Genomic DNA, 14,749 nt, shown 5'->3' with positions numbered 1-14,749 from the left:
TGTGAAGACGGCCTTGGCGAAAACAAGCCTACCGAAAGGACAGCTGACCATGAAACAAGCACTGACACCAACTCTACCTCCGTCAAGTCCACGTGCAAAACAGATAACCCGGCTCATTGGTGAGTTCATAGCGGACTACATGGCTCCATTTAACATAGAAGCGAACAGAAAATTCATCCAAATGTTCAAGGTGCTGGAGCCCAAGTTTAAGATGCCATGCCGGGGACATTTTTCAGAGAAGGTAATCCCGGAAATTTACAATGAAACGAAACAAAGCGTGAAAGAGTGTCTAAAAAATGCCGACCGCGTCGCTCTGACCACCGACAGCTGGACCTCGCGTGCAACACAGAGTTATGTCACCATTACGGCACAAGTCATCATCGAAAAATGGGAGAGTAAAAGCTTTGTGTTGCAAACTCGTGAGCTAAGTGAAAGTCATACTGGTGTTAACATAGCTCAAGTGTTGAGAAATTCACTGAGTGAGTGGGAGCTAACAAGGCCACACACAACCATTGCTTGTGTCACAGACAACGCGAGCAACATGGACATTGCTGTGAGAGAGAGCGGTCTCCACCCTCACATCAAGTGCTTGGCGCATGTTGTGAATCTGGCCAGTAAGAGAGGCTTGGCTGTATCCCGCGTTGCGCGCCTTCTTGGTCGTGTGTGAAGAATAACTACATTTTTTCACAAGAGCACCACGGCCACCGCAGTCCTGACCAACAAGCAAACCCAGTTAGAACTGCCTCGGCATAAACTCATCACCGATGTCCAGACCAGGTGGAACAGCACGTAGGAAATGCTGGCGCGCTACCTGGAGCAGCAAGCAGCTGTCTCAGCAGCGTTGAGCTGCCCAGAAATCCGAAGGAATGCGAGAGAAATCGACACTCTGGATCACACTGATATATCAGATGTAGAAGACATAGTGAAACTGCTGAAGCCACTGAAGACAGCAGCAACTGTTGTCTGTGATGAAAAAGAGCCCACTGTTTCACTGATAATGCCACTGAAGTACATGATCGAGCAAAGCATGTCACCAAACGGAAATGACACACAGACCATCGCCAACATGAAAAGCGCCATCTTACTCGACATCTCGGACCGATGCACCGGGGACTGTAATGACGTGCTGCAGGAGTGCACAGCGCTTGACCCACGATTCAGAAGCCTGTCCCATCTGAATGATGAACAACGTGAGTCTATCTATGCCCGAATATGTGAAAAAGCTTCAGCACTTCATGAGCAGCGCAACCAGGTAGGCTAACTTTTATTGGGGAAAAAGAGGTTTCCTGCTGCATGTGTGTAACTGTATGTATGTGCAGGCCAGAGTCTGAAAACTTATTTCTCATGTTTTTTTATTAGTCCATCAGAGAGAGAGTGAATGAGAGTGAAGGACAGAAATGTTTAACTAGTTTTTCTATTTTATTTATTTTCAGACCAGTTACACTGATGAAAGAACCACTAGGGCCAGTGCTTCAACATCAGAGGCAGCAGCAGAGCAGGCCAGGGTCATGGTTGAGGCAGCACAGGGAGCAGAGCAGAGCCAGGAAGAGCCAGTAGAAGGAGAAAGGCAGATGCAGGATGCAACACAGCCTCCCCCACCAAAGAAGACAGCGTTGGAAGATCTCCTTGGGAGCTCCTACACTACTGTTGAGACAGTGCAGACCAGCAGAGGGATTGAAATGGAGATACTCTCCTACAGGAGTGGGATTCCCATCCCACTCAACAGAAGTCCACTTGAGTGGTGGAAAGTTAATGCTTATGCTTACCCCATACTTGCCTCCCTTGCCAAAGCCTACCTTTGCATTCCTGCTACATCAGTGCCCAGTGAGCGTCTTTTCCACAGCAGGAGACATTGTGTCTGCTCAGAGATCACTGATTACACCAGAACATGTTGATATGTTAGTTTTTTTGAAGAAGAACCAGTCCTGAGATAAGATAACCAAGGCCTATAGCAGCACTAAGGGTGTTCCTGTTTGTGTTTGGCCTGTTAGGCCTTGTGTTTCCCTGTGTGCAACTGGAAAAAAAATAAACAAGTTGTTATTATACAGTAATATTTTTTTCCTTTTTTTTCTTATCTGATATCGTATCGTGACGTATCGTTTCGTGCCTCAGACATATCGAGGTGCATCGTATCGTGAGTTTAGGTAGATCGTCCCATTCCTAGTTTGTACTGTATTGTATAATAAATAATTTTATATTTGACGTGTTTGATTAGAAACTATAAATGTTTACTAAATATATTTGTATATGTCATAACCTGCCTTCATTTTATTTCTTAAGAGTAAAATCCCTCTACTGTGGATTTAGTTCTGTGTTATAATCCAACCCCTCCTCTTTAATCCGGGCTTGGGACCGGCAGAAGTGACTCAAAAGGGAAACTCTGGCAGAGTTAGTTGGATTTTTTTTTTTTTTTTTTTTTTTTTTTTTTTGGTGCTGGACGAGAAGCTCGTCCATTTGCCCTTTTCTGTCTGCTGTTATCTTTTTAAGGCGTAACAGATTTAGGTGTTACACCTCTGAGCCAGAATCTTCTCCAGAACAGAGTGAATGCTGCCCAGAAACAAGCTGCTTCCTCTCTTACTGAAATGCACTCTGTCTGGGAGAAAAAGGGTGTTGTTGAAGAACCTGAGCTCAGGATGCTCGATGACCAGGCCCCCAAAGCTCCTAACGGCCTTCCTCAGTAAAGAATTAACCTGTTTTCTGTTGCTGTTAATTCTTCCTGGTCGCCCGTATCGCCACGACTGCCGTTCGTTGATGGCGGAAAAGGCTATTCTCATTTCCGGAAAGTCCTTATGGAGGTGGGACAAATCCTTTTGGATCTGAGAAGCCAGTTCCACCGGGGAAACGAGACCCAGATCGTTTCCTCCGGCGTGGACGACCAGAATATCTGGAGGACCGTGTGTGGGAGCCTCGGAGTAAAACCTGGGAAGGACACCGCCCCAGCGCATGCCTCCTTTGCCAAACCATTGGACCTTAGCTCTGAGTCCAAAGTTTGTCCCAAACTGCCGCTGAGCCGCCTCTTCACCCCGTCTGATGTAACTGGATCCAATAATCCAGATTACTGGAGTTCGAGGCTGCTCAGACTTGATGGTAGATGCAGTTTTTGGGGGTTCGGAGACACTTTTGGGTCCTGAATCCGTCCCTTTCCTACGACCTTTGAGGCGGATCATAGTGGGACGTTTCTGCTGAGGTGTGCCTTCTGACAGCCGCAGCCTTTTAGCAGCGCTTGGGAAGTCAGAGTTCTCGTGACCTCCGTCACTCAAACGCTTTCTTTTCCCCAACAGCTGAATGCGAGGAGTATCCTGGAGTTGGACAGAGGACGTCTGTCTTTTCTCCACTAAGGAAATTCCTCGGTACCTTGCCAGCGTTTTATATCTTTGGTCTTGTCGATTAGCCTGTAAAACAGAGGAGTTTTTGCTGGAGATGGATGTTAAACCTCCACTGGTGTCCACAGACACGACTGTCTTGAAAAAGACACTTGGTTCCTCAAAGGGCTGAATCTGACGAGACTTGTCAGGTTTTGATGCAGACAGACACAGGTTTTGTGTTTCTGCGAAGCTAGTTCCTCTGTAGCTAGCCAGAAGTTTATATCTGCGTCGTTTGTGAAGCGACTGTAGCTCAGAGGACCTTAGCCCTGACTGGAAAGCTGGTTGGCTGTTTGACAGAACAAAGACCATTTTGCACTCTAGGATTTCTGAGCAGTGAATAATTTAGCTATAAATATTCACCAAATGCACCAGATTTCTCTGAAGGAAGCTGTTAAAAGATGTTGTTTACACAAAACCAACAAGTTTTCTGAGAGCAACAATCCGTCCAACCACCTTCTTCAAAGCAAGTCTGATACTGACTGACCACTGACTGCAGACCTTTATGTATATGTCCATGCTGCCAGCGTCAGTCATAAAGGCTTTGTGACGTCATCACGCCACCTGCGCTTCCGTGCGTGCAGACCATTACAATTGTACTGCTGCGCATGCGTGAACGCTGTGGCCGTCTTGTGTGTCGGGTTTCTGCCTCCAGAGGGTCCGGTCCGGTCCAGTTGGGACAGAAAGAACGTTTAGTTGCTTCTGCAGGTTCTAATGAAACACTTTTAAACACTAAAGACTAGAAATGTCAGTCCTACCTGTAAATACGAGCTCAATGAAGCACGTAAAAGTAAATACGTGAACTTTGCGCACATGCAGCAAAAACAGTTGAGGGAGAACAGCAGTTAACGTAGCACACGGCAGGTCTCCATGGCAACAAGGGCTTGCTTCCATGTTACGTAAAAGGGGTGGACAATGGTTTCTGGCGCTGAATCCAGGAAGTAGAGAAAACAAGACTGACCAAACAGAAAAACTGTCATTAGAAAATATCAGGAACATGAAATCAGGCAGATGAAGTCAGTTGTCTTAACCACGGTGTTTCAGATAAATGTAAACCGTCTGTTGGACCAATGTCGCCCTCCTGTGCCTGTTTGCTGGTACTGCACCTAAAATATTGACATTATTCTAATGGTTCTGAAAGAAAATGAAACAACTGTAATAAAACCAGAAAATACACCCATGCACCTAACATCTTCATCACGCTGTTGTAAAAACCATCTCTGACATTTCCTCTCCCTGGCTCGCACTGGTCAGCGACACGCTGTCTGCATTTTCACTGCTCATTAATGGCGCCCAGTCAGACGCAAGCACGTGCAGCATGGAACGAGACATGTGTGTTAAAATGTATTTGTACAGGATTTAAAAAGCTGACAGTGCTTCACAATAAATCTTAAGGCACCATAGATTAAATTAAGGACATAAATGCAAAAATAAAATAGATAAAACAAAAAGTCATACAGCCAAAATCTAGTTAAAACCATGATACATAAATCAGCTGCTGTTAAAAACAACATAGAGATGATTTTATTACCGGATGTAGTATGTTTGTGTCCCTGCTGCATAGTTCTGGAAACCCAGTTTTGTTATTGGTGTTTTTTAGTGGTTGAAGGTTACTATAATAGCTTACTGCCTTTGTGTGTTTACCTCTAATCTTATTAATTTTCCTTTTTCTTTTCTGTAAGTGTTTGTGCTGCTCTAGCAAATGAATTTCCCCACTGACATTACTGTTCTATTCTATTCATCCACCTGGGACCAGTGCTCTAAAACATCTCCTGTTGTGTGAAAAACGGGTGTGGGAGTTTCTACACCAGCCCACGACTAGAAGATCTTAGACTGTCCCCGTGTCCCCGTGATGGACTGACTGATGGAGTTCTGTAGCAGCTCCCTGAGACCACACTGAGAAATAAGCATGGGAGAGAGATAGTGGGTGGGTGGGGCTTATTTTGATTGAATTTATTATTTATTCATTTTATTTATTTATTTACTTACTTACTTTTTAATCTTCTGAGTCTTCTGAGTGACGTCAGCGTGACGCGTAACTTCATGTTTTGCTGCACATCTCGACATGTCATGGCAACATAATTGGGGTGTCTCGCTCTTGGTCTCTCAGTCTAAGTTGAATTACTGAAAAAGATGGACTTTTACACAATATTTACATTTTTCCAGTTTCACTTGCATGTCCTCCATCAGATTTCTAGATGACCTGGTGTGACTTTTCCAAAATGATGATTTCTGCTGGTTATTGTTATAAAATTTAACCTCACGGTTATTGTGACCAAAATTATCACGGTTTTCGGTATTATCGCGGTATTTTTTTAAACGTGTTACATTTTCAGACAACTAAATAATCCCTGTATACCAGGAAAATATTGTCCTCAGTTTGTGTCTAAGTTTTGCCTAAAGTTTGTTATTTTGTAATTATGTTGTTTATTTGTTTACATTTTCCCCCTTTAGTCTTTAAAATACCAATATTTGCCCATAACTTCTTAATGTTTGTCTGTTTGATGTCATCATTTTAAAAATATTAGACCAGATGATACTCAGGCCCTGTCCACACGTAGCCGGGGATCTGCCAAAACGTAGATATTTTTCTACGTTTTGGCCTGTCATCCACACGAAAACGGAGTTTTTTCACACGAAAACGGATCTTTTTAAAAACTCCGGCCAAAGTGAAGATCTGCGTTTTCTCCGTTTTGGGTGTCTGCGAGTGGACAGACAAAACCGGAGTTTTCAGGTCCGCAACGTCACTTTCCACGACAAAAAAATGCTGACATCACGTGTGCGACCTGTGTTTACACTAGCCGACAGCATGGATGCCCTCAGAGCTGCGCTCGCTTTATCAATCGTCCAAGCGCTTTTTGCTTGTTTGTTTTTGCAAGTGGAATTACTGCTGCTTGTGGAAGACCACAGACGAAGGACGAGGTTAAGAACGGGGGAAATACTGCGGCTGTTACGTCCTGGCTATGCTAGGAAGGTAAGGAGGTAACATAAACCCATGACCAGATGGAATGGGAGGAGTACATGCATTTAATAAAGAAAAACAGCGGATAAATAAACTTACAATATACAGATAAATACTAACAGAGACAAACCTTACCAAACAAACAGGGCATTCACAATATTAACTTAAAGCTCTCATAGCTGTGAATATACCAGACAAAAAACACAGGTTCAGAAGGACTTCAACTGAAAGAGGCAATAGCATTTACTATCCCTAAATCCAACCAGAGGAGCTTTAACTCTACACAAACCTTTAGGTCTAACCAAGCTTCTAAACAACAATATCTCACTAGTAATCCTTCACAGTAGTTTAACAGCACAGAGTTCCAACAAAGCTGACCAAGTGGGGGAAACAACACACCATCAGCTGCTCCCCAACTGCAGGCAGATCAGGAAGTCTCTTATAATATAAGAGACTCATAAGACTTATATGCCACCCAGCAGCTGATTTCTGGACGAGTCGCAGCTGGTCCCAGGTGATTGTTGGATGATTCCCAGCTTGTCCCAGGTGATGGGCGGTGGAACCAGGAACAAAGCCAATTGAATCCCACGGGCTGCAGGCTGAAGAATATTGAGAGCTGGGCTGTAAACTCAGATAAAACAAAACTAAACTAAGTACAGCAACTTTTCTAGAGGCATGAAACCAGGGATCGTAACAGCCGCCTACAGGTCTGGCATGTCCTTAACAACGTATTTATCCGGGTACGTGTGGACAGAGTTATTTTTAAAACGAGGTGGTGTGGACGCAAGTTTTTGGAGGGGCGGATATTCGTTTTAAAAAGACCCGGCTACGTGTGGACTAGGCCTCAGTACGCCTTCTACTCAGATACCTTTTTACCCTTACTGTCATGAGCTGGGGTGAGTACTCTCTTCCTCTTAACCATCTGTGAGTCTCTTGCCAGGAGAGGGAGTGGCCCAGCTGTTCCTGATCAGCGGGGTGTTTTCCTATTTAAGGTGGATGGAGGACACAATTCGACGCCGGAAGATTGCCTCAGTGTGGTAGTAGCCAGCCACTCGAGTTATCTCTAGTATTTCTTGGATTAATGTTATTCGTAGTGTTTAGCTCTAGTATTGTTGGATGTTGACCTTTCTTACTTCGCCTGGAACTGATTTGGATTTTTACCCTTCGTCAGGATTTCTGTCGGCCTCTTTAGATACTTACCTCTACTCCAGGCAGGGCCGTTGCTAGCTATTTTGGTGCCCTAAGCTCAAAGTCTTCGTGGTGCCCCCCCCCCCCCACACACACACACACACACACAGAAAAAACAACACAATCACTGGCATGTGACATGACTAAATTCAAAACTATTTAACCTTTATTAATAACTAGAGAGGCACAATATACACAACTAGAAAATTCTGAATATGAAGGGAGGAGGTTAGCATAATGGACTTTTTTCTTCAAATTATACCATCAGCAGCTGGTGTTCCTCTTGGCCCGTAAATGTTTATGAAATATATATCAACATTGAGCAAATTTGAAAATAGGTTTGTCTAATTTTTCATATTAAATCTCAGTTACATAGCCTATAGGCCACATGGGCTATTTAATAATGATATAAATCATGTCCATAGTTAACTCATGATTAATCACAAACAGCCGCTTATTTAAAAATAAAACTTCTTGCTTTACCTTGACAGTGTTTTTGTCCTTCCTGTTTTTGTGATATTTATCAAGTATTTGGGTGGACAAATATGATTCATTTGTTTATTTCTGTTTCAAAACAGCACAGATGGGCCTATCTGACCTCACAGAGGAAACTTTATTTTACTTGAGAAAGATGTTTTAAGATGAACTTATTAAAACAAAAAAATCTTCAAACTCTTAAAGGTTTATTTTTAGATGAACAACCTTTAACACTGTTCAGACTTATTTTTTGATACAAGTCACATGAACAGGCTGAATAAAAGGATATTTCCCTTTGTTGCATTTAACTATTTCTTCTTTATAGAAGTGCTGATTCAGAAGAGAATAATTGCATTTAGGAAGATGATGACTTGCTACGTTTTTCTCCAGCAGTAAAAAAGCTCTAAAGCTTCTCTGAGTTTTTTTCCCTCTCAGCCTCTCTCACTTAGCTACTAATGAATGCCCGGTAGGCAGGGCCAGATTAACACTTTGTTGTACCCTGGGCAACAATATTCAAGGGCCCCATCATCACGACCCAAGGATCACCATAATGTGGTCACATACAGAATATTTTACTGTAATATGCAGTAAATATACTCAATACTTGAATACCTGACATCACGTAACCCTCTCGGGGTAACATTTGACCCACCTCGTGTGGACTGACCAATGAGGAGAGAGTCTTAACTTGAGGCCCTCTCTTCATTGGTCAGTCTGCATGAGACTGACTCCCAACTGACGTTCAAAGTCATTGGCAGCGAAGTGTCTCAGCGCAAAAGCCCGGGTGGACAGTTAGTTGAATATAGGGTGACCATATTTCCATTTTCAAACAAGAGGACAGGGTTTCTGTGCCTATGACGTCACACTATGGCAACGCCACACAAACCATGTTGGGACCCATTTTTTGTAAGAACTAAATTAATATCAGATTCTGCCAATTAAAGGGCTCTAAAACAATTCATATGTAAATATTTTGCATATTTAATGCAAAATCTCATTTTTCTGCTTCAGTGCTGCAACAAGGTTTTATTAATAATAAATTATTATACCTTTTGTTTTACTACAGCATCGGTACGCTTCCTGTGCACAGATTATTAAGGATGCTTGTTTCAGCTGTGAGATTAGACGATAGGATCAATGAAAAAATAAGTTGTCACACACTCCATGGAAACTTTCAGAGAATCCACAAATAGTGGCTTTCACATGGTTTTGTTCCTTTTAGCAAGTGTAGAAAAGAAGCAGATGAGACAGCATGTCTGATAATTTAGTTTTCATCTGATAATATTAGAACATGTCAGTGATGTCTGAGGGGCTTTTATAAACACTGTATAACTAACACTCCTGGAGAGGGTATGAATTACACAGAGGCTTCTGGGGAGCTCAGTTATGGGGTGGGGGTGGGGGGAGGGGGCATTTTGCCTTGGCCCCCAAAATGTCTTGAAACGGCCCTGGCTGTGTGACTGAGTGTTGAAGGTGATCTGAATTGTATCAGATGTATAAATATTACATGTGTATAACTTAATGTTTTATACAGGTAAAAACGTGTAGTGGAGATAAATCTACCTACATTTTACTTTTCAACACTTTGTTTTGTTTTAATTTAACTATTTCCTGTCCTGTCTGTCTCTCATCTTCCTGCATCTCCTCTAAACTCTCCAGAAAAACTGCTACCTGGATTATTACTTTTTCACCTCATCAGTTACTTTTGAGCAGATCAAAGGGATATCCTGACCGGCCGCAAAGCGGAGTGCGCGATTCGATGCTGCGTCAGTGAGGTGAAATCACCGCAGCACAGGTGATGAGCTCGGCAGCAGAGCGCTTCAGGCACAGATAAGACAGAAAGTAGAGAACATGTGCGGACATGAACGATCGTGTGTTAATTATAGTTTTTTGGTTGCGCCACTTTGAGAATGGACCGTGCGCTGGAAGCAGCCACCTGGAGCGCTGCGACCGCGGTCAAGTAGCGCTGCGCAACAACGCGCTGTGCCGCTCTCTATGCTCTCTGCTCAGAAGAGTCCATAAATGAAGTAATATAGGAAGAAAATTTTTTCCGGCTCCCCTGGATGTGGGATATACAGCTCCCCCATAATTCGATCCCTGGATGAAAAGCTGGATATTTTCATGAAAACAAGAACCCCCAGTCCGGACGTCCCGGTACCGGACAGAGTGAAAAGTGGACACGGTCCATCTCTACTTTTTGTATTGTTTTCTCTCTGTAAACATGCTGTTAACTTGCTTTGCACATCTTCTAATTGAAATCTGTCTTCATCATGTATATTTTATTTTTTCATAAGTTTGCGTTTGGTGCCCCTCCCCTGGCGTGGTGTGCGTGTGCGGAGCGCCGACGCTGACTCCAGGATTTGGATTTTCAGCACGCGGACCATATCACCAACCTCCATAACCCACCTCTCATCTCAACCCAGTGCCCCATCCACCAGGACGCCCCGCTTCTCTCCACCTATGCTCCCTGTCCTGCGCTTCCCCCCGGCTCTCTACCTCTCCCTCCTCCAGCCAACATCTACACGCCCCACAGTAAGTTCTGCTGAGCACCTCTGCCTACAATGGACTTCTGAATCAGAACCTATGCTCACCTGTGTTCTCCCTCCTCCAGACGCTGAGCTGTCGTAGCAGTTCCAACCACAGACTTATCTGTGCATCCTAAGTTCCTCCTTTATAAATAAATCATTTTACCATCCGTTTTTGGTCTGTGTTGCATTCTGCATGTCTTGGGTTAGGTACCTTCCTCCAAACATGACACTTACTTGAGTAATAAACCCTATATCAGGAAAATATCGTCCTCGGTTTGTGTCCTTCCAGTGAGCTTTGCAGATGTGGGAAAATGTCATCAGGCAGGTTGTAACTGCAAGTTTTTTTAATTACTGTAAAAATAAAAATGATTAAGAAATAGATTTTGAAAATAGCTCTTCGAGAAATGTTGTAATTTTTTATTGCATTCTGTTAGTCTAGAATAAAATTAATATGATGAAATAAATATTTTTTTCAGTTTATTTTTCTCAAAAAATAAAAATTAAAATGCTTAAAGCCACATGGCTCCAGATGTTCTGGCTGGTGTGTGCATCTTTGAATCCAAAACGTGATAAATTAAACAACTGCTTGTTCTAACTTTTTATTAGCGAATGTGAAAGTAACACACACACACACACACACACACACACACACACACACACACACACACACACACACACACACACACACACACACACTGTGTTCCAGCAGCTTCTAATTCTTGGCAGATCTGCTTTTTGGTGATTCTTGGTTGTCTCTTTACCCTCCTGACCAATTTTCTCTCAGCAGCAGGTGATAGCTTGCGTTTTCTTCCTGATCTTGGCAGTGATGAAACAGTGCCATGCACCTTATACTTACAAACAACTGTTTGCACTGTTGCTCTTGGGACCTGCAGCTGCTTTGAAATGGCCCCAAGTGACTTTCCTGACTTGTTCAAGTCAATAATTCGCTTTTTCAGATCCATGATGAGCTCCTTTGACTTTTCCATTGTAGCGTTTGTGGGCGTTTGTATCCAATGAGCTCTATTTACCTGGCCTAAGAGAAGTCACCAGCTGTAGTCACTCATAATCACTCACAAGAAGTTAAGAGGCCATGCTATGAAGCTCAGTTCACTGACACGTTTCTAAGTCACCAAAATTGCTAGTTCATGTTGCTGTATGTATATTTGTGACCCAGCAAATGTGATCACTTTTCTCTGTTAACCCATAATAAAGACATTAAAGAACCAAACTTCATGAATGTTTTTTGTGACAAAGAAGTATCTGTTCCAATCACTCTATCAGAGAAAAATCAGAGTTTTAGAAATAACGGGACACTCAGTAGAGCCATTATATTATATTTTTTACAAGTGTATGTAAACTTCTGACCACAACTGTAGGTGTTTGGTTGGAAGTGTGAACATGGAGTTGTACTGGACAAGACAGCACAGCTTCAAATTTATGAGCCGAGGACTTGATTGTCCTTTGTTTACATAAGAATGATGATGCACATTAAGGAAAGCAGCGCAAACGTTTCTTTCATATGCAAAGTACTTGTATTTTGGAATGGATAATTTATTATTTACAATTAGTGTCATTGTTCTCTATGTCACTTTTTTACTCATATCTGTCAAGTACTTGTATGTGTGTGAGGGAGGCCTATATGCGGGTCTTTGTTTTGTAAGTCTTAACACTGAGGTGTACTCTACACCACAGCATGACTGAAATGTTGTGAGACTATTACTTTACTCTGTCTACATCATCTGTTTACATAAGCATGATGATGGATATACTGACTGTCCCACAAACTAGGTACAGGTCTAGAGGTGACCGGGCTTTCTCGGTCTTGGCTCCTTCTCTCTGGAATGAGCTTCCACTTGATATTAAACTGTCACCGTCGCTGCATGTTTTTAAGAGTCGTTCGAAAACTCATTTTTATCGTTTAGCTTTTATGTGACTTGTATGCTTTTATGCTCCCTGTTTACATTTTGTATGGTGCTTTTATGTCTGTATGTTGTTTTTATCTCTTTTTTATTCTATCTGTGTTTTTACTGTATTTTATGTTCAGCGCCTTGGGCTCCTGCAAAGGCAGTGGAAGGTGCTGTACAAATAAAGATTGATTGATGATGCACATTATGGAAAACAGTTTTCACTTTTGATTCATAAGCAACGTATTATTATTTTGGGAGAGTTGAGTTTGTATTTTAAATCTTTTTCATTGTTCAGTCAACTATTTGTGTGTGTGTGTGTGTGTGTGTGTGTGTGTGTGTGTGTGTGTGTGTGTGTGTGTGTGTGTGTGTGTGTGTGTGTGTGTGTGTGTAGTACATTTTAGTGTATGGTGCCTTTTCAGTTGACATATTTGATTTGTGATTTGTTTTTGGAGAAGCAGAGATGAGCAGGTGCATTGTTTTGATCAAATTATTTAACCTCGTAAAAACGTTCATATGCAAATGACCAAGTGTTAATGATCCAAAAATAAAAACTTTGACTGTTAAATTTTGAAAGTATTGATAAAGAGTACTAGGAAATTGGTTATCAGCAGGGGCCATTTGTGTGTCACTACAGTTTACAGTAAAATAAATGAAAAATCAGAGATGTATTTTTTTCACAAACGTACTTGTTGGAGTATGTAGAGCCGGTTACTGTTGACCAGCAGGCATGATTTTGTGACAACAACTTTTACAGTGTAGGAGCTACAAACATTTCAATGATTTAAAAATTCAACAAAAATCAGACAAGTATGTTTTCTAAAAAGTAAATGCTGTAAATGCACAGTTAGAGATTATTTTTAAAAAATTCTGCAGAAAAAATACCGAGGTCCAGACCTCAATGTCCTCAATGGTAGATACGGCCATGGTGGTGTCTAGTAGTGGGTAAATGTTTTGTTTTTACTCACGCAGCTCTACACAGATTTCCATGGGATCAGAAATCAAACCTGCAACACTCCTTTTATTGACTGGACCTGTAGGGTACAGGGTAGGGTACAGGGTCCTAACAGCCCTTACCCTCTGGGGGTACTTCAGGAGTATGGGGTACCAGGCCCTCTGATACGGGCTGTTAGGACCCTGTACGACTGGTGTCAGAGCTCGGTCCGCATTGCCGGCAGTTAGTCGAGCTCATTTCTGGTGAGAGTTGGCTGCCCTGATGCCACTGGGTTTGTACTAGGGATGTGACAAAATATCGTTTGGCCAAAACTCGCAATACAAAATGTGACGAAATGCATCGAGGTAAAAAAATATGGACCACGAAATTAGGCTAGTCGGCACTGCTGCATGATTTGTGTAGTAGTTGGGCAGGCCTACAGTCTATGGTGGCAGGCTGATAGCACCATCTCTGCTGATAAAGCAGGGTAAAACTAAACAAAATAAAATAAATTAAAAAAACATCCGGGGAACGGTGCAGTGCGTCATGACGTTAAGTCACAGCGCATGTTGTAACAACAACACTGCAGGCTACAGCGAGCGAACAAATATTAGCATTAGCACCAAGTTGGTGCCACCAACTGCCTTGCCCCGAAAGAGCAGAACAATGGAGTCAAATGAGGTCAAAACTGAGGATGCTCCTCCTGGATACAGGTCATCTGTCTGGCAGTATTTTGGCTTTCCGGTTAAAAAAGACAATAACGGCAACAGAGTAACGGAAAAGACCAAGACTGTGTGTAAGCTATGCTATGCTGTCATTCCGTACACCACCTCCAACACAACAAACATGAACCACCACCTTCAACGTTACCATAAAAATGTGAAGACGGCCTTGGCGAAAACAAGCCTACCGAAAGGACAGCTGACCATGAAACAAGCACTGACACCAACTCTACCTCCGTCAAGTCCACGTGCAAAACAGATAACCCGGCTCATTGGTGAGTTCATAGCGGACTACATGGCTCCATTTAACATAGAAGCGAACAGAAAATTCATCCAAATGTTCAAGGTGCTGTAGCCCAAGTTTAAGATGCCATGCCGGGGACATTTTTCAGAGAAGGTAATCCCGGAAATTTACAATGAAATGAAACAAAGCGTGAAAGAGTGTCTAAAAAATGCCGACCGCGTCGCTCTGACCACCGACAGCTGGACCTCGTGTGCAACACAGAGTTATGTCACCATTACGGCACAAGTCATCAACGAAAAATGGGAGAGTAAAAGCTTTGTGTTGCAAACTCGTGAGCTAAGTGAAAGTCATACTGGTGTTAACATAGCTCAAGTGTTGAGAAATTCACTGAGTGAGTGGGAGCTAACAAGGCCACACACAACCATTGC

At 42.6% G+C, this 14,749-nt stretch overlaps 1 long non-coding RNA gene across 1 annotated transcript; it reads left to right on the top strand.

The window, feature by feature from the left end:
* The first annotated feature begins 6,021 nt into the window (after positions 1-6,021).
* On the top strand, positions 6,022-10,684 carry LOC139065252 (uncharacterized). Its single transcript, XR_011518236.1, has 2 exons — positions 6,022-10,521; positions 10,601-10,684. It is a non-coding gene; the product is annotated as an uncharacterized lncRNA (long non-coding RNA).
* The last annotated feature ends 4,065 nt before the right edge of the window (positions 10,685-14,749 follow it).

Source organism: Nothobranchius furzeri, unplaced genomic scaffold (assembly GCF_043380555.1).
Source record: "Nothobranchius furzeri strain GRZ-AD unplaced genomic scaffold, NfurGRZ-RIMD1 Scf108, whole genome shotgun sequence".
In the NCBI taxonomy this organism is placed as follows: domain Eukaryota; kingdom Metazoa; phylum Chordata; class Actinopteri; order Cyprinodontiformes; family Nothobranchiidae; genus Nothobranchius; species Nothobranchius furzeri.
Note: the sequence above shows the minus strand (reverse complement) of the source record. Positions and strands in the feature narration are given on the sequence as shown.